Consider the following 19,768-nt stretch of genomic DNA (forward strand, 5'->3'; position numbering starts at 1 on the left):
TTTTTTATATTTTCATTTAATGTTTTTACATAAAATTTTCTTCTGGCTCGTGATTTTTATCAACAGCCAGCCAACCATCCCCCTTTATTTACTTATCAATTCTTAAAGTTTGACAGTTATAATGACTTCGACAACTCAGTGTCAAATTTTAACAATTACAAATGTACACCCATTCCTTACCCGGGACTCGAACCCAGAACTCCTCGCACCTGCGCTACGGAGGTCGGCGCTACTGCACCACCACGCTATACTCGGGTCTCAACGAACTGAAGTCGTTACATCACGGCGGATACACCCAACACACACGTGTGTTCAACAACCCAAAATAGGACAATTTAAGGAGTTAGGGTTTTCTCGGCAACATCGAGGTCATTGAAAACAGATGAAGGTTGAAACAGTTGGTGGCACTGCGACAGAGACATTGGCGGGGGGACAGAAGCAGCCCGAGAAAATGCAACCGACTCGCAGCAACGTCTAACATGTTTCCCCTTGTTCAAGTCCTGGTTTTACTCCGGGAATCCAAACCGAATTCGCTTTAGACAGAGGCGCGGTTTTTTACCACTCAACCATCGCGGTCAAGTACCGTCGATCAACTGCTATGCCAAATTAGGAAACAGAGCAATATAGATATATATTGTCGCGGGTTGAAATTTTGCAGGGTTGTTGAAATCAAATTTAGGGACTTTACTGACGGGACTCTGGGCTGGCTGCTCTGTTCACTCGTCAGCGCAAGTGGCGTGACCAAGTAATTGGGGCACGGGGCCGGCGCGGCGCGCTGCGGGCTTGCAGAATTTTGTTTGTTTGTTTGGCCGCACGCTGGCGCAGCCACGGGCCGCAGTTACTGGGGCGCGCTGTCGTAACAAGCCGCGCGGTGTGGCCTGCACATTGGGGTAGAGGGGGGGTAGTCTTCCCAGATGTTCTAGTTAGTTGTTTAGTAAATTTGACTTCAATAACGAGCTTTTGTTATGGTAGGCGCGGCAGGGCGCGCGAATTTAAGCGCAAGTGATTGGTGACTCGGGGCTCACTCAGGCGGAGGCTATGCGTCTCACCTGTGGTCACGAGTTGTTAGTTCGTTCGTGATGTAGGAATTCAGGCTCACTCAGGCGGAGGCTATGCGTCTCACCTGTGGTCACGAGTTGTTAGTTCGTTCGTGATGTAGGAATTCAAGCTTTCGGGCGGAAGCTATGGTCGACGCCAGAGGCCACGAGTCGTTTAATTTAAGTTAGGTCATAATGTAGTCGTCAAGCTTTCGGGCGGAGGCTATGGCCCTCGTCAGGGGTCACGCGTCATAGTTTTTAAAATGTAATGTTCGTTCGGGATTTCAAGGGCAGGAGAGGCCCCTACGTTATTTTTTTAAAGTAATCGATCAAGAAAGGCTTTTCGGAAAATGTGAGTATGGACTTATCTTTGTTTTAATTTTAAGTATTAATTATGATTTGAGGTATTCGGAAGGACTAGGGAAGTGTTTAGTGAAGTTCTCTCATTCTCTCTCTTGTAAGGTCGTTCAATCGTTAAGGAAGTAAAGAGATTATTGTTTTAAATTGTAATCCCGCTATTTAAATGTTCTTTAAAATGATGTTGAGTATTTGACTTTAAGAATAAAATAATTTTAATTAAGTATTATGTTATTTTGCAAAATCTCCTTAGTTCAGCTCTCACCAGACATCCTGTACGGGATGACGAACCTATGATCCTAGGTACAGTAAAGTATTTTATGAAGTTAAGACTAGTTGATGCCAAGCGAGTTGTTTCTATGTAAAGAGCTACGATTCTCGCCCCCCCCCCCCCCCTCTGAAGGTGGATCGTGACAGAAATGGTAGAGTTCGCCGGATAGGTTCTATTTCTGGAGAGAGAGAGAGGTAGATTTTTATGTTTATTATTAAGTTAGTTTCAGCTTCTGATAGCAGGTTATTAAGAGTTTACTTGAGGAGAGGATTACGGAATTTTAGTCTATAGTGGAGGAAGTCTTTGAGATTTTTTTTTTGACGTAACAGATGTTTATTTGAGGATACTTGTAAGGATAAAGTTTATAGTGATAAGTTGTTTTAAGTCGTTGAATTTATTGTAGATTTATATCGGGGATTATTACGTGAGGAGAATACGTTATAAGTTAAATGCTTATTAGAGATAATGCAAGTGGTTTAATTTAATTGAAGTTCATTTTAAGATTGTAGGTTAAGAGAATTATAATTTAAAATAAAGTTTTTTGTCGTAAATAGGAATTATTTTCAAGAGAAGTTTGTTTTGTTTTCGTGCGCGTAGGAGACGAGACGTACGAATTAAATCAGTCGAGGGAAGGATAAACGTTAGAAAGGAATTAAAGAGAAAACGAGAGTTTATGTAAAAGAGAGTTATAGAATTTATAGTGATGTTTTGTTTTAATTAGAAAAATGTTGAGAGTTGTTTCAGAACGACACGTCAGTGGACGTGGCAGAGTGAACACGTGACGGGGAGGTGCTGAGACCTAGCGGAGAACGGAGGAACCGCAAGCGAGGGTTGGCGCACCTGATGGAATTCGGTGACGTCACGGGCTCATACGGAGACGTGGACAGGCCGTGACCTTGTTTTGATCAGCTGTACGGTAACTTAGCGATAAGAAAATAGACTATTGGTTAAATAAATTTAAATTTAAGTGTGTTTTAGGAGAAGAGGAACTTTCAGTATGTAAGTAATTTAATTTAAGAAGTGTATGATGTATAGGCTAGAAGTGTTTCGTTGTAAGTTGTTTATGTTTTTGTTAGTTAAATTCTACCTCGGTTTTAAAAATATTTTTTTGGGATTTGTAAACATTATTAAGGAGGTACACTATAAAATCGATAAGCATTGAGAAAAGTGGGAAGGATAGTTTTTGTGTGTAGAGGGAATTTACTCCAAGGGAACAGAGAGACAAAATTAATGTTTTCTTTAGGGCGAGGGACCCTAAGGTGAGGTGTTGTGTCCCTGGGAAGTAGGGATTGTAGAACAGACCCATAGGAGATGGGCTATCTACGTGAATTAAGGGTTAGGAGAATCCTGAGTGTTGTTAGTAGTTTGGGGCAGGAGTTCCCCATGGTAGTACCGAAGTGGCTATCCTGTATGGGATAGGGTACCATTTCAATGAAGTTTGTTGGTGGGGTTAGAGCCCCCTGTGTAGTGGGCCTATAGCAGATAGGCACTACAGTGAAATTTTTGGTTATTTTGTGAGGTAAATTCCCTGGAGGTTAAGTAAGATTGGATTCAGTTAGGAAGGAGGGAAATGAGAAACATTGCTGTAGAGAGTTAGTGTACTTGCCTAATGTGAAATTGAATTTTACTAAATTAATTTAGGAGAAAGTTTTGTTCGGTAAATAAATAATAATGGAAGATAGCTAGATAATTAATTAATTTTTTTTGAGTAAGGTGTTTTAAGTAATGAAATAAAATAAGGTGAAGTAATTTGAATAATTGGGGAGGAGTTTCTTTAAGAGTTTAGATAATTGTTTTTGAATTTATTGAGATATTCAGCCAGTGAAGTTTGAGTGTGAGAGATACAGTGAGATTTTAAGGAAATCGGTTGTTTATTAATTAGGACAAATGAGATTTTATGATTAAGAGTCAGTAAGCATAGTTAAAATTTACGACATGATATTTGTTGACAGTTTACAGTTATTAAGGAGAAAACAGAGTAATCTATTTATTTTTATTTTAATGGTTTGAAGATAAGATTATGAATTTTTTTTTGGAAGTTTCTTTGGCATGTTGGAATAATTTTTTTTGATTTTTAGAATTTACAGAGAAAATTTAATTGATTTACATTAGTTTGGAAGTATGGAGGTTTAGTGTTCGATTAGCCCTAACTTGATGGTCGGATCCCAAAAGAATGCCGTAAAACCGATAGCCAATTGAGAGGAATGCGGTAGGCGCTTGTGTAGAGAGGGGTTGTGGGAAAACTCCTTGGGACTGATGGCAGATCAGGGGCCCTAAATAGTGTGTGATGCTGTAAAACCAGTGCAGGGAAAGCCTGGTATGCTTAAATTTTTGGGCACAGGTTAGGTAAACCTGGGGTTCCATGGGATTTAGTCATGTTAGCTGCTGTGAGACATTAAGATTTCCAGGCTCCATAGTAAATTCAATGTAAATTTTTGTTTTCTTAAAATAATAAATTTGTTTTTAATTTTTTTGAGATATTTGATTTGGAACAGTGAATACAGACCCCGAGGAATAAGAGTTGTCATGCTGTGAGAGGAGAAGGTGGTAGGCCTAAAAGGGTACAGGCACCACAGAGGTTATTTGTATTGCATAATTTAAATATAAGGAAACTTGAGAATTTGAAATTTTGTTGTTGGTTTGTACACCCATAAGAAGAGTATAGGCAGAATTTTTATTGTTATGAGATGTCTAATTTAATTGAAAAGAAGAAAGTTTAAAGATGCAAGGTAACATTATTATTGTAATAATTGAAAGAGATTAAGAGGTAGAGAGAAATAGGCAGTTTTTGTTTGTAAGTACTAAAGTTTACATATAGAAATTTAGTAACTAAGAATGAATAATAAGTTAAGTCTAGTGTAAAAGTTTTTTTTAAGTTTGTTAAGTTAAGAGTCACAAGTAAATTTTTTTTTAGAGAGAATGTCTTTGATAGGAAGTATTAGAAACTTATGGGAATTTTAGGGTAACATAAATAATGTAGGTAATGAATAATAAATAGATGGTAGGTCTTAAGTTAGGATTAACATTTGAAGCAGAATTTAATTAAGAAGAAGGAAAATAAATAGGCCTAATGAAAAGAACAAAAAAGGATTTTATGGTAAAGCATTTTTTTTAAGTAATAAACAATGAATAATAATGTTGTTTCAGGGTAATGTGTACTAATAATACAATTTTTTTTTTAGGACCAAAGAACAGGAATTATGTAATTTAAATTAACATGTATTTTTGAAACTGTTACAGATTCCTTAAGATGAGCTGAGCAGCAGTCCAGTTTACAAGATGACAAGAGTTCGAGAGACAAGATACAAGATCACTGAAACAAGAGCCAAGACTGAAGATTCAAGAGAAGAGAAAGCTGGCAGCCATGGACTTACAAGTGGAGATTAATAAGGTCATGTAAAGTTTTATTTTTTTTTATGGAAGACAGTAACTGGAGTTTTTTTTTGTTATAAACATTATTTACAGAACTTTTTAGGTTATAGTAATGTAATGGAACTAGTGAGTTGTGGTAGCTGTCAAAAAGAACTAATACCTTAAGTTTAATTTTTAAAGTTAATTTTCTTAATTTACAGAGGGATTAGTAGTTTTTTTTAAACCTTATTTAGGTTGGAATTTAAATACAATAGCTTATTATAAATGTGTACGAACAGTTCAAGTTCACAGTACTGATAGGTAGGTCAGATGATCTTATTGATTTTGATGATTTGTTGTTTTGAGTTGATTTTTAAGTGTTGTGAATTAGACAATGAAATAGTTCTGAAAACTTAAATTATTTCAAGCTAAGAAATAGTAAAGTTAATTGTAACTCAAAGGACACCAGAATTTAATTTTTTTTTTGAATTAGTAATGTTTGAAAATTTTATACTTTACAAGAAAGGTTATAAACAAACAGATCGGATGGAACAAGGATGCAGTAAATCACAATTTCATTTAGAATTATTGATTAGCTTTTGAGGTTATGAAGTAAAAGTAATTATAGTTTAAAAGTTTGAATAAAAAAAAAATGTTTTTTTTTATTTGTTTGAAATAGAAAGTTTAAAAGTTAATTAGTCATGATCTAGGTGGGTGATGGGGTGGGAATTGGCCACTCTTTTTCCCTATAACCTCCCTAACATGGCCTTCTATTACAACTAACAGAAATAAAGAAGAAGAAAAATGAAGAATTATTAGTTAGAATGTTTCTTTCATGAAGATACCTGATGAACTTTTACTGTTTGGAAGAATAGAAGCAAGATTAATCAGATGTTTTACTCAGAAGAAGAAGAAGAAGAAGATAAAGCAGTTTTATGACTCGACAAGCCAGAGATTGGTGTTTCCCCTCTGCGCTTCTATTGACTACGTTGTTTACTCTCATGGGATAGCTGGTTCGGCACCATGGAGAGAGATTGGTGGGCATTGTGGTTGCCCCCAGAAGAAAAGAAGAGTAGAAGAGGTTATGGGTGGGTCATGTGAACTGACCTTCAACCCAGTTACTTCGTGGGGACTATTTGCTGTATAGAGAAGATCAAGACTCAAGAGTTAGGGAAAATCATTGGAGGTCATGTTTCCCTTCCTTAAGTTTTTCCTATCAAATTATTTGCCTGATTAGATTATGCTAAGGGTGGGATACTTTATGTTAGCAGTTGAATTAATTAATTTTATTTTTTTGTGTGTTTGCATCCTTGCCCATCGATTGCAGTTTAGTAGTTAGTTTTGTATTTGTCAGGCGTGATGGTAATGCCTGTTGATGATGTTTCAGAATTGTAATCTGTTCGTGATGAGGATGGCACAACTCCGAAGCAGATGTGGGGAGAAGTTGTGAGCTGCCCTGGAAGCCAGTCCAGTAGCTGTTGGAGTTGAGTGGTGTTTGCTGATGGCCAGCCCAGGGAGCTACTCTTCTCGACAACACTGACTTCGAGGAGTTGCACCAACCTTCACGAGATAAGAGTTTAATTAATTGAAACACTGTAAGGACACTTAATTTTTTTTGAAGAACGAAAGAAGTATGGTATTAAACGGAAACCGAAAAAAAAAAATAATAATAATTATCAAGAATTTGCACATTGTTTAACGAATACTGAGAAACTAAGAACAGTAATTTAATTTGTAAAGAGAGCTTCACTAACAGAACAATTTTTTTAGAATTGAGAACTCGAGCCTCTGAAGGTTCCTGTGAGAACAAACCAGATAAAAGTTTTACATTTAATTTTATGAATACTTGTTGTTTTAAAATAAATCTTATGCAGAATCTAGATGTATGTTCAGACAGCAAGGAACTAAGAAAATTATTATTTTTGTGAAATGAGGAATTTATAGTTATGGTTTAATGGAAAAAGACAATTTGTAATTTTGAGGTAGCTCGATGGGGCTCGAGCTCTGTGAGGGGAGGGTTATGTCGCGGGTTGAAATTTTGCAGGGTTGTTGAAATCAAATTTAGGGACTTTACTGACGGGACTCTGGGCTGGCTGCTCTGTTCACTCGTCAGCGCAAGTGGCGTGACCAAGTAATTGGGGCACGGGGCCGGCGCGGCGCGCTGCGGGCTTGCAGAATTTTGTTTGTTTGTTTGGCCGCACGCTGGCGCAGCCACGGGCCGCAGTTACTGGGGCGCGCTGTCGTAACAAGCCGCGCGGTGTGGCCTGCACATTGGGGTAGAGGGGGGGTAGTCTTCCCAGATGTTCTAGTTAGTTGTTTAGTAAATTTGACTTCAATAACGAGCTTTTGTTATGGTAGGCGCGGCAGGGCGCGCGAATTTAAGCGCAAGTGATTGGTGACTCGGGGCTCACTCAGGCGGAGGCTATGCGTCTCACCTGTGGTCACGAGTTGTTAGTTCGTTCGTGATGTAGGAATTCAGGCTCACTCAGGCGGAGGCTATGCGTCTCACCTGTGGTCACGAGTTGTTAGTTCGTTCGTGATGTAGGAATTCAAGCTTTCGGGCGGAAGCTATGGTCGACGCCAGAGGCCACGAGTCGTTTAATTTAAGTTAGGTCATAATGTAGTCGTCAAGCTTTCGGGCGGAGGCTATGGCCCTCGTCAGGGGTCACGCGTCATAGTTTTTAAAATGTAATGTTCGTTCGGGATTTCAAGGGCAGGAGAGGCCCCTACGTTATTTTTTTAAAGTAATCGATCAAGAAAGGCTTTTCGGAAAATGTGAGTATGGACTTATCTTTGTTTTAATTTTAAGTATTAATTATGATTTGAGGTATTCGGAAGGACTAGGGAAGTGTTTAGTGAAGTTCTCTCATTCTCTCTCTTGTAAGGTCGTTCAATCGTTAAGGAAGTAAAGAGATTATTGTTTTAAATTGTAATCCCGCTATTTAAATGTTCTTTAAAATGATGTTGAGTATTTGACTTTAAGAATAAAATAATTTTAATTAAGTATTATGTTATTTTGCAAAATCTCCTTAGTTCAGCTCTCACCAGACATCCTGTACGGGATGACGAACCTATGATCCTAGGTACAGTAAAGTATTTTATGAAGTTAAGACTAGTTGATGCCAAGCGAGTTGTTTCTATGTAAAGAGCTACGATTCTCGCCCCCCCCCCCCCCCCTCTGAAGGTGGATCGTGACAATATTACTATGGAGTGTAAAAACCTTTTTTTTTGTCCGGGGAGGGGGCAGGGGTTTATTTTTTCATAGTTTGACGATTTTGGTTTGTCTGAGCACGTCAGATCTATAGCAATCTGTAATCAAACACCAATATATCAATCATTTATATTACATTGCTTTTTGTCATTTTTTATGCTGAGTGAGACTAGTTTTAAGAGAGTAGAATAAACAGTAAAACAATATGTATGAAAATTCAAAGGGTGAATTATAAGTACATTAAGTAATAATGTGCTCTATGAAAAGTGTCTTACTCTACAAAAGAAAAAAAAATTTAAACTAAACTGAAATTCCATTTTTTTTTCAAACCTCAATATATTCTTGATATTTCTGGTTGCGAATCCGAGATGTCAAGTTTTCCATTTTTTTTGTTTTCCGTATACCTCTGTCGTGCCCCACGGACGTGAGCTTGCTCGATCGTTGAAACAAAACTGCAAAACTGAACTCCGCGGGCGCAGATACCATCTGCTGGATAGTGGTTACAAGAGCGAATCAACTTCAAGAGAACAATAACCATTATGAGCGCGTTGCGGCCGCTCCCTCCAAGTTTGCCGGGACGAGGAGTTCCACCTGTTGAAGCCTCGGCTTGAGATCTCGCGAGATGTGTTTCTTGAAGTTGTTCCCCCGCGCCCGCGCGGATCCAGGCCATGTGAATCCTCCACGTGATCATCTCATCACACAGTTTTCCACACAGTGATAATTGTTCATGCATATAACTGTCATGATTTAATGCAGTTGTTTTTACGTATACTCCATTGCGATTTTGCACTGTTTTTCATGGAAAAATTCCAAAAATAAAAAATATATAAATATAAAAACTTAACAGAAAACAAGACTGAAACAGCTGATGTCGTACAAACGGAAACAAAGATAAAACTAAAAAAGTATTATGGGTAACACAACGACGACAGCACGGACAAAAAAAAGTTCAACTTCTAAATATATATATCAGACAGCACAAGAATTCTGTTGAAGGAACTTAGTCATGGAAAATAATACAACAACACAGAAGAACACAGTGGGCTAAAAAACGAAAGGAGACAGGTTAAATGCAGGCTGACGACAAACCTGGACAACGCAGCAAAAATGTAAACACAACGATGAAGATAAACCAAGTAATATGGGCAACGCAAACGATGATAGCACTGACGAGCACAGAAGGTTTCTAATCGCAACAGTTGCGACGTTTCGGGAACTGACATCTGTTTCCGTCATCATGCACAAACAGACTGGACCTATAACTGTCATGTTTAATGTAGAATGTCGGCGTACTTCGGGTATCATTTTTGATTTAGCCACTCGTTATGCAAAATAATTTAGCGACATATTACTATTTTGCTGTACGATTTCAACTGAACATTCATTTGCGCAGTTATTCGTATTTTTCTTTTTTGCAATCTCACTTTTAGTACGAACAAATGGATGTCAAGAGTTTAAGGGGTTAAAGGGTAGGTTGAGTACATAATAATATTGTTAACTTTTTACTGAATCAGATGTTGTCTTGTTCTTCGTAGAACCTGCGTCTCTGAGCTTCGACGCTATGTTCAGGTAACAGCCTACTGTTTACGACAATGGCACGGACTTAATGAAACCCCTATAAGTAGTGGCTTAGGATGCAAGCTTTTACACACTTCTGTTAATATCCGTGGATAAAAGGTAATTTCAAAAAAAATGTAATATATAAAGAAGGAAACATGATTTGTAGTGCCGACAAACAATAATTACATCTTCACTTCCAAAACAAGAAATAGTGATCACTTTCCTGTATTTTCGGTAGCCTCGGCAGACGACAAACTTTGCCGAGGATACACAAAGCGTTATTCACCACTTTAACCCATAAATGTCCACTCCTTTGGCATGTGATATATTAATGTCTTGTATCGTTTAACCACATGTGTGTTTCCCAACAGGAAATGATAAATCGTCATATTGTTACATGTTTGTTTTGTGTTATAATTATCAAAAATATATTGTTTTGTTACATAAAATTTTATACGCAAAGGTGTACCCACAGAATGGAAATAAATAATGTTTTAATAATAACACTTCCTGAGTAAATAAAATACAGAACTAGTTTCAGAAGGTCTTAAGGGGGTGCCTCCTATTTCAGGTCAATATTTGATATTTACAGTAATTACAGATAAACTTGTAGACTTTTTCAATTGTTTAACTTTCACTAAATGAAACATATATACAGCGCATACTTTTTGCATAATTAGCTGCCAAAGTTACATTTTGAACGTTTTCGGGTTGTACAAATAAGGATAATTTAATTTATTGCAGAGCTGTAACTTTTTAAGTTTAATTGCAATGTCACTGGATACTTCAAGAAATTGTTTTAATTTCTTTCATAAAATGTTAATTAATTTTACCTGGCATTTCAAAATTCTTAATGTTGTTATGATTTTGACAGCCAAGGCACATGAAATGGGTTTTTGTGATAGAAATGCAAACCATATCATGAAGTAGCCAGTGAAATTGGAGTTAAACCTAAAAAGTTTCAGTTCTGCAATAAATTAAATTCTCCTTATTTGTACAACCCAAAAACGTTAAAAATGTAACTTTGGCAGCTAATTATGCAAAAAGTATGCGCTGTATATATTTCTCATTTAGTGATAGTTAAACAATTGAAAAATTCTAAACATTGATCAGTGATTAATATAAATATAAAATCATGATCTGAAATGGTAGGTACCCCATTAAACTGCACATAAAGTGCTGTAAAACTAGCGAAAACTTTGTTACCAAGAAAACTGATTACTTATTATTTTACGGGCGTTTCTGTAGGATTTTATCAGTTCTATTCATCATTTCTTGAATTTCTTATGAACAATTTACAATCGTCTAAGGGCTCAACATCCCCCAATCCTGAATATTATATTTTCTTAGTATTCGTCTGCTTCCTTTCTTGAAAGATTTTTCATTTTCCGTTGCCTTTTCTTCGGGCCTCGTTTACCGATGTTTCTCTTATTGGCTTTCTTTGGGCTTCGTCAATGAAGAAGCGAAATTTGTCGCAATCTCTTCAGTTTCCCGGTGGAGTAATCCCAGTCGTGGCGTTCAGGTTCACGCTATCGCGGCGAGCGGCTACGGAAGTGTACTGGTACAATCCGAAAGTCGCGGTCTCGAATCCCACCTCGGGCATAATGGAATCTCGGATTAGCTGGTTTCAATCCGTCGCGCTAAGCCCTCCGTAGCGATGCAGGGTCGTTGGAATGCTGGAAGCAGATAGCGCGGCTTAAGCCCCTCCCCCCCCCCCCCCACTCACACACCGCTTCGACCCAATCAGGCGTAACAACGTGGCCCCTATTTCCCCGGATTGCCTTAATACAAACAAATCAAAGTATTAATCGCACATTGCATGAGGGGTCAGCTAATATTTTAAGTTGTTCCACATGACATTATTTTCTATGCGGGACAGCGATAAATACAAAATAATATCTTAATTTAGTACAAAAGCTTAAGTAGCCTACCTAAACAATTAACACTCATTTTTCGTCCAAATTTTTTTATGTTTATAGAACTTAACACTTTTTTTTGCCCATCCAAAATATGTTAAAAGTATATTTATTGACGAATAAGTAAATTCGGCGTGGTTTTCCTCACATTTACCTGTATTAACTTCAGAGTTATATTATTTTAAGAGATGAAACTAGTTTGAACGGAAGTATTTTTTAACCAATATAAGGATGTGGTTGCCACACTAAATTCAAATTAGGAACGGACATCCGTTGTGTTTAAGTGTGTGTTTTGGAAGGTCGACTTAATGACTTTGCCTCACTAACACAAATGCTCGCCTAACTAAGGTAAATGTGGTCTCATTGTTTTCCCAACTAAAATTTTGTCCTCACGTCGTTTTCGAGCGATTAGTTTTGATACAAGTGATGACTACGCATTATAAATCCTGATGGACTTCACCACATTTGTCCTTAGACACGTCCCAACCATATTTATGTTAAATTTGTGTGAATGTCTGCGATGTTTTGTTCAGATCTGAGCTTACCGAAGGTGACTAAATATCGCAGTCGGTTGAAGCCCACTATTTATTATAAAATATTATTTTTGTTTTTGTTCTTGTATACACATTAGATGAAATAAATTTTTCCTAAACTTCGACAATGTAATGGGTGTGTTTGAGGTAGGCATATTCGTGATATTACCATTCGAATTCCGTTCTTTCCGATTTCGTGTTGAATTATTTGGCTTTTAAATGCTGGCCCGACTGTTTTGCGATTTTTTTTTCGATTGTTTACGTTTTACTTGGAAGGGACGCGTTTATGTGCCGTCAGTTTTTATATCAAAACTCTAGAGTAAAGCATATGCTTTGGACGTAGGACGATGGAAGTTGGGAAAGGGTCGCGTGTACCATTATTCAGCTTCAGCTTCAGGTGAGGGCATATCAATCGTGTGCAGGCCCTAAAAAATACTTGCCGGTAGCCGAGTGGGGTAAGCGCTTCCCCCCCCCCCCCCCCCCCGAACAAATTTGCATTAGCTCGCTCATTGTGAGGGAACGTGCGAGTTTGAGTCCCAGTAACCTGCTTCTGTACACAAATACAAATAAGTACAGTTTTGTACAAATATTCATACCCTTACCATTTGCCGCCAAAATTCAACCACACGAGGTTTACAGACATAAAAACATTAATAAATTATAAATATAGGGTTTTATATGTTTTCTTATCGCTAGGTATAGTTTTATGATAGCCTACAATATCCCGAAAAACTCGTGTCCAAAGAATGAAGATCAATTTACACATCAGTGGGTGGTAAAATTCTCGACTTTCATTTAGAATAAAAGGAAAACCAATTTATTTACTAAAACATAGGCTAAATATTCACTTCAAGATAAAATAACTCTGCTTTATTAGGTCTTCAGAAGCCGCGTTTAGCACTTGATTCATTTATTCAAACACCAGGCTGAAAATGTAAAGTTAATATGATGAGAATTTATTGGAAGTGTAAAATTAAAAAAATTAGGATGCTGAAATCCAGTGTCATGAAAATAAACAATAACATTTCAAATAGGTAATCATTTCGCAGTCAACTTTTTTTTCAATACCTAATGACTACGTTATCTTAAAATACACAACTGGCTAGTTACTATAATTAGTAAAGAGTAACGCAGGAAATATATAGACTTTACGAAGAAGGTTCGATCATAAAAATTAATGGAGAACCATTATTTTTATGTATAAATTTTAAATTTCCTTTTGTCGCAAAGTGTGTTCCTTTTTTAACTATACTAACTCCAAACACTAAATCATATAAATTGTCACAAAAAAAAAGTTTTTTTTTGTGGTATACTATAATTAAATCCTTTCAATTTATTACAGTGTACCTTACTTTAAATTTTAAAAAAAGCATAAGAGAGTATATCATAAACGCACTCTGCACTTGGATACTGTAAAATAAACGTGTATGAACATAAGTATTCAGTAACTTTATTTAGTGTTACTTTCACCAATGTTGTCGGATTACTTAAAAAATACTTTTTAATTGTGTGAATGCTCTTCTGCGATTTGGCGCAGTGATTAATGATTAAGTACCAATACGGGAGCCGGGTTGCAAACCTAACCCCATGCCACGCGCGGGTTAGTTGGATTTCCAGAACTGTTATAGCTAAAAGTTAAAATTAAAAAAATCGTTCCAAGCTATTGCATTTTAAAAATTAAAATATTTAACTGCATCACCCGTCCGATTGCCAGTCTAAGACTACAAAGTTTGCAAGTTATTTGAAATTATAAATCATATTTTATGAAAGCCTGGGCTTATGGCATGCCTGTGCAAATACAGCGAGTCTGTGGGAATACTGCAGTAACTACGTGAGCTTTCTGTTCAATGGTGACTGGGAATATAATTTAATGAAAAGTTATGTTGTCGTTTTCAAGACGCGAGTGCCAACTCATACAATAACCATCATTTTTTCGGGTTATATGTTTTGACATTGTTTAGCTTATTTTCTTTTAATAATACGTCTAGTATATTTTTTTTTTCAAGCAATGGGTAAGTCGAATAAAATTTGCAAGCAATATCAAATTATAATAAAAACCATTGCAATCTAATGCAATTTTTGTTTTATCTCAAGTTTTCATGCAAACTAGACTGCTTTCACACCTAAGTATAGAAACCAATAAAGATTTTAAGAGATATGTTTGGGATTAAAGCCATGTTCATAATTTCACCAATACGTCCAATAGAACATTATTAAAAAAAATTATCCGAGAGATTGCCATGTAAAAAAACATATTAGTATTATCATTAAATATTTGCGTTTGATAGTTACTTATTACTTATGTTTCGATGGCAAAAATACAAATACACATCATGCCAACGCATGCGTCATATTATTCAGTGCATGCTTTTTACCGAAAGATTTACGTACACAAACACTCGGAGGATTAATTACTGTACAGATGTTCTACTTTCAAGAGGAAAGTAATGAATAATAATTAGGTTTCTTGGCGAAAATGACTCACCCAGCACGAGAAGGAAAGCGCTGAGTAGAATCCGGCCGTAGGACATCTGGTCGGGGTATTGAAAGTTTACGTCTTTAAATTGTCTGTTCGAACAACGCGGCACAGATTACCACGCCAATTTAGCGCGTAGAAAAAAAATGTTTACTAAATGGTGATAACTTTTTGTCAGTTACAAAAAAAAAACGCTAGTATTATTCGTAAAACGGGAGGACTGCGGCGAGTTGTGTGTGGTCTGCGAGAACACGTGACGACGTCGTAAGGCCAATATTGTGGTTCCACTGAGATAAAGATATAATGAGTCAAGGGCGTTTGCACCCGGCACAGCCAGCGAGATACTGCACACAAGTTGTGGTCGCCCGTGTTTTCACTGCAGGCTGCAGGCCTGCGCCACGGATCGAAGAGGAGAGGGGAAGTTCAAACCTCCCTCTCTCTGGCATTTTATCTTCTCCCCCTCCCAAACCGGTTCCTCACCCCCCTGGCCGGGGGAGGGGGGGGGGAATGGCAGTGCTCATGCGCACATCCCTCGCTGCGACCTGGCATCGCGCCGCTATCTCAACCCCTTATTGCAACAAAGATACATTATCTAATGGCGTGCCGGCGCGGTCACGACATCGCGCACAAATAACAGGGCTGGGGAGGAAGTGCATAATGTCTTACATGCATGTCCGCTCAAATAGCGGGAAAAGTCTACTATAAGGAAGACGCCCATTCAGACGCAACAGCAGTGTTTTACGTCGCTCGGTAATGCTCGCAGGCTAAATGCGACGAGACCATGCAGATTAAACTGGGCTCCGAACCACGCGGATCCGAACCGGTGCGCATGAATTGAGACATTCCAGGGAATGAGATCGAACCACTGACCCCCTCTCTCGTGATTGCGACGCCTCATAAATCACAGCCATTAAGGTTTACCCGCATCTTTCACCCACGTTTACACGAACGCATTTGAAATGTGGAAGAAACTACATGTATTATATTGTTGTCGTTGACTTTGCTTATAAATGCTCCTGCGTTTACCTAGGAGTAGCTCGTAGATTTAAATGAGTCAAACTTGCCATCGCTACTGCATGGCCCCCCACATTTGATTACGAGCCATGGAACCAGGATCAGAGACGCCCCCCCCCCCCTCCTTTCTATGCTGTTTTACAGTCGCGTGCTACATTATAATTGCGTGGTTATTTCTTATCCATATACTTTTTATAATGTAATTTAACCTGAAAATATAGGTATGATTATAATAACTATTTTATAAGTCGACACTTTATTTATAAAATTATTTTACTTAAAATTGGCCATAGAAATTATATTATCTATAGAATTGAGATAAAAATAAAAATAGTTAGAAAAAACTAAAATTAGATCAATGTAAATCTTAGACACTGGCTACAGAGTAAGAATACTTAGTAATAGTCTCCCGAGCTTTCTTCTGACTAAAATGATCAATTATGTCGGAAAAGTCACGTTTCTTAGCCAATTCATGCTCAATTGTTTAAATTGCTAAATGGTTAAGACGACTTTGGCCTGTTGTGCTCCTTTGCCAAGGTTTTAATAAGTTCGTCAGTTTATTTAAAGACTTGTCAGTCGTAGACACTGTTACTGGAGTTGTACAAAATGTATAATAGCAGTACATTGGTTCAAAAAATTGTTTGAAGGTTTTTCTCATATATGAAGTTGAGAAACTTCATTGTGTCTTTTTCTAATTGGAAAACTGTACTATACACGCTTCATGTGTAGAATTTCTTCAACTAATCTGTCTGAATCTGCTAAGTCTGAAGGATATGTTGAGATAAGATTGGTGGTTTTAACTATCAGTTCATCATTTTCTATATCCATGAAAGACAAAACTGGTGAAAACATATCATAAATTTGTTTACAGCTCGCTTTTTTTTCTTATTTGCAATGACAAAATCCTAATCAGGAAGGACAAAAGAAGATTTTAAATCATTTGATGCTTCTAGCTGAAGTTATTCTGAAGTCTTTTCATATACATTAGGTTTCCTTTTGATAAAAAAAAACTTTGGTGAAATGCCAACTGCCTCGGAAACTACTTTTGATTCATTCAAAATGGTTTCCCATGAATCTCGTAAAACCTGCATTTCGTGAACACCTTTATTTAGTTTCATCTCTATATTGAAGGAAATTCCTTTTTTCTGTATAATGACGACGTTTTTCTGATCAATAGAAGCCAAGATCTTGTGCCAAAATGGTGAAATCAAGAGGCCTTTTAAAGATCCAGATTATTTCTGGAGTTCCAAAACAGTATTTCTTGCTGATGGAGTTAATGTGGGTACCTTATCGTCCAGGAGCAGATCTAAATCTTTGAGGATCGAATGGTAGTGCTTCACAATCACAGCTTGTAGTCTTTCACTCCAGCGAGTTTCAGAAAGGCTTTACAAAGACAAAAGAATATGCTGTTTCAACAATTCCCAAAGACTAAAGCTGCCATAGAACTAAGAATAAAACCTTTCAATGTATCCAAAAATGTCAGAACATCATGATTCCGTTTAGCAGCATTGACACCAACTCTGAACAGAAATTGGGTTCTGCAGAGAGAAAAAATACTCTCATCCTAAGATCTAGGTTAGCACATTTATCATTATTTACTTGACATACGGTAAAATAATCTCTGTCGTGTTTTGTCTCGTCTGCTTCAATTAGCTGTTTGGAAGCCAAAGTATCTTGTATGATTTATTTTTCATCTTTTTGGTCTGCAACCGACTGGGGCTGTTGAAGATTCTGACATACCATGAGACTGAACTTTTTGTAACTCTTATTTTTCATGACACTTCCACAATTGTATAATAGTCTGGCGACCTTAAGCTATTTTTGACGTGACAACGTCTAATAAATCGATTAACACAGGCTGCACGCACGAAAAAGTGTCCCGTTACGCACATTGTCCCGTTACGCTGTGTCCCGTTAAGCTCGTTGTACGCTTGCGCCGCATCTATCTCTCTTCCACTCGATTGGAACAACCATCGATTTGACTTTTTCGAGGCACATTAAAATTGAAACACTCCCATTCGTTTCCTTCTTTTCCTATCATCGTCCTATCCTTAACAGAATAACACAGATTGGAAGAAGTTAAATAGCAAACATGTATAAAAGTTATAGTTAAAATAATCTATTCGTTAAAGTAATAAACATATTTGAATTAATGAGTGCAAATAAAAGTAAATTTATCAATTAAATTGTAGATTTCATTTCACTCCTTCTTTGTATCAATACAAAATAGTGATAATTCAATAAAAATGATTCACTTTTATTCATAAAAGTATGCAATCATTTCATCAATGTTTTGTTATGACGTTGTCACGTTAAACTATCGTCCGTAAACCGACTTTACAGACAACCAGTTTTTTTTTTCTAATTTGCCTTTTTGAAACTTTCTTTTTAAAGCTCCAGTTTTGTGTTTATAGCCTGACATTTTAATTGTTGTGGGTTTATGTAATCTGAAACAATAAGTAGTATACTAATGTATTTCCAGAAACAGGTCCAGCTGTGGTGCCCGTGGTGCCGACTGCCATCTTTGATTGTGACATCACAGCGGCCATCTTGGTGTCAAATCGACAAAATACTTCAAAAAGACTCAAAATTCCGCAAATTTCCTAGAAATTTCCCTATTTTGAAGGAAAAATTCAAGTTTTCAGGGAAAAATTACCATTTTATTCCTCAAAACTGTCAACAGCTTGAAAATTCCAAAAAACTGCTTAAATTCATTATCGGCAAGCTGCCCTAAGCCACTTCGATCATGTACTTGACCTCGGCTGCCATCGTTGCACTTTTTGTTATGGCAGCCATTTTGAAAATCTTAAATATTCATCCGATTTCAATGGGGAAATTTTTTAATTTATAAAAATAAGTAATTAATTACATTTTAATAAAAAGAACTTCAGCCATTTTGAAATTGTCTGCCATGTTGAAAATCTGTATTTTTAAGCTAGAGATTCGGGAAAATTATAAATTTGATATAAAGTTTATTAAATTTATTATAATATAAAAAGTACTAGGTTAGAACCTGGCGAGGGCAATTGATTAAAAATGGCGATGGATCATTCCTCCGTGGAAGCCACAAGCAGATTGACCTTCCACCACTAATGCCAAGACAGATATTATACAAGCCAGTATAATGTTATGGTGACCATCTTGATTTTGTCTGCTGGAAACCGCCATCTTGGATCCGACATACTGTTTTCATCTGCTAGAGGGTTCTGCCATCATATTAGTTTATTTTTTACCCACTAGAGTGCAGTAATTATTTATTGCCTGCATGTTCGCCATCTCTTCGACCATCCTGATCGCCATCTTAAAAATCTGTACACTTTTAAACTAGAAATTCGGGGAAAACTTCAAAAATTATAAAAAAAATCACATATTAATTTACTAATTGATTCGATCACCTTGTTTCGATCCTTGATCAATACAAAAAGACAATTAATTAAAAAGACTAAAATAGACAGGTTTGAGAAATAAAACAGCAAAAATACAGATAAAAGACTTTTTACATAATTTTTGCATGTACAAATACAAGGAAATAATTTGCGTTTCTCGGTTTTTGCATCTGCTACCCACTAATTAAAATGAGTTGAGAAGCCCCACTACTTGACATAGGAATATCCATTTCTTCATTTGAGAAACTTCTCCACCAAGTATGTATCAGTATACTTCATAGGCTGAATATCTTCGGCATAGAGGCTGGTGTTCCAAATCTTCGAGGTAGTAGGTCCTAGGCTTCAATTCGCGAAAGTTCGGGACTCCAATTCGCAGTGAAACCTTTCTCGAAGATGCATTTCTGCTTGTAGATCTGCACAATGTCACCGACAATAGCTTTAGGCTTTCTTGGATCTTTTTTCTTCATGTTGGTAAACACTGTTCGACTTCTTTGGCTTCAATTTCCGTGGTAGAAATCACACTCAAATTATATTCGCTTATTAATTTCGGCAAAATATCCAACCACTTGTAATTTCAGTTAGCTGTGAACTGTGAGCAAATCTTGGTGCGCGAAGTTCTGTTAAACCTTTCTACAACAGAGGCTTTGACATTACTA

The 19,768-nt window shown here is 37.0% G+C and overlaps 2 long non-coding RNA genes across 2 annotated transcripts in view; one reads left to right on the top strand and one right to left on the bottom strand.

Annotated features, from left to right (window-relative positions):
* LOC134529685 (uncharacterized) overlaps positions 1–15,105 on the bottom strand; it is a 136,902-nt gene extending 121,797 nt beyond the window's left edge. The window contains exon 1 of the long non-coding RNA XR_010074665.1: positions 14,722–15,105. This is a non-coding gene — a long non-coding RNA (uncharacterized LOC134529685). The remainder of the gene's footprint in view (positions 1–14,721) is intronic.
* Positions 642–6,680, top strand: LOC134529684 (uncharacterized). Its single transcript, XR_010074664.1, has 2 exons — positions 642–2,664; positions 4,906–6,680. It is a non-coding gene; the product is annotated as an uncharacterized LOC134529684 (long non-coding RNA).
* Positions 15,106–19,768: the final 4,663 nt, after the last annotated feature.

Source organism: Bacillus rossius, chromosome 2 (genome assembly GCF_032445375.1).
Source record: "Bacillus rossius redtenbacheri isolate Brsri chromosome 2, Brsri_v3, whole genome shotgun sequence".
Taxonomy (NCBI): Eukaryota; Metazoa; Arthropoda; class Insecta; order Phasmatodea; family Bacillidae; genus Bacillus; species Bacillus rossius.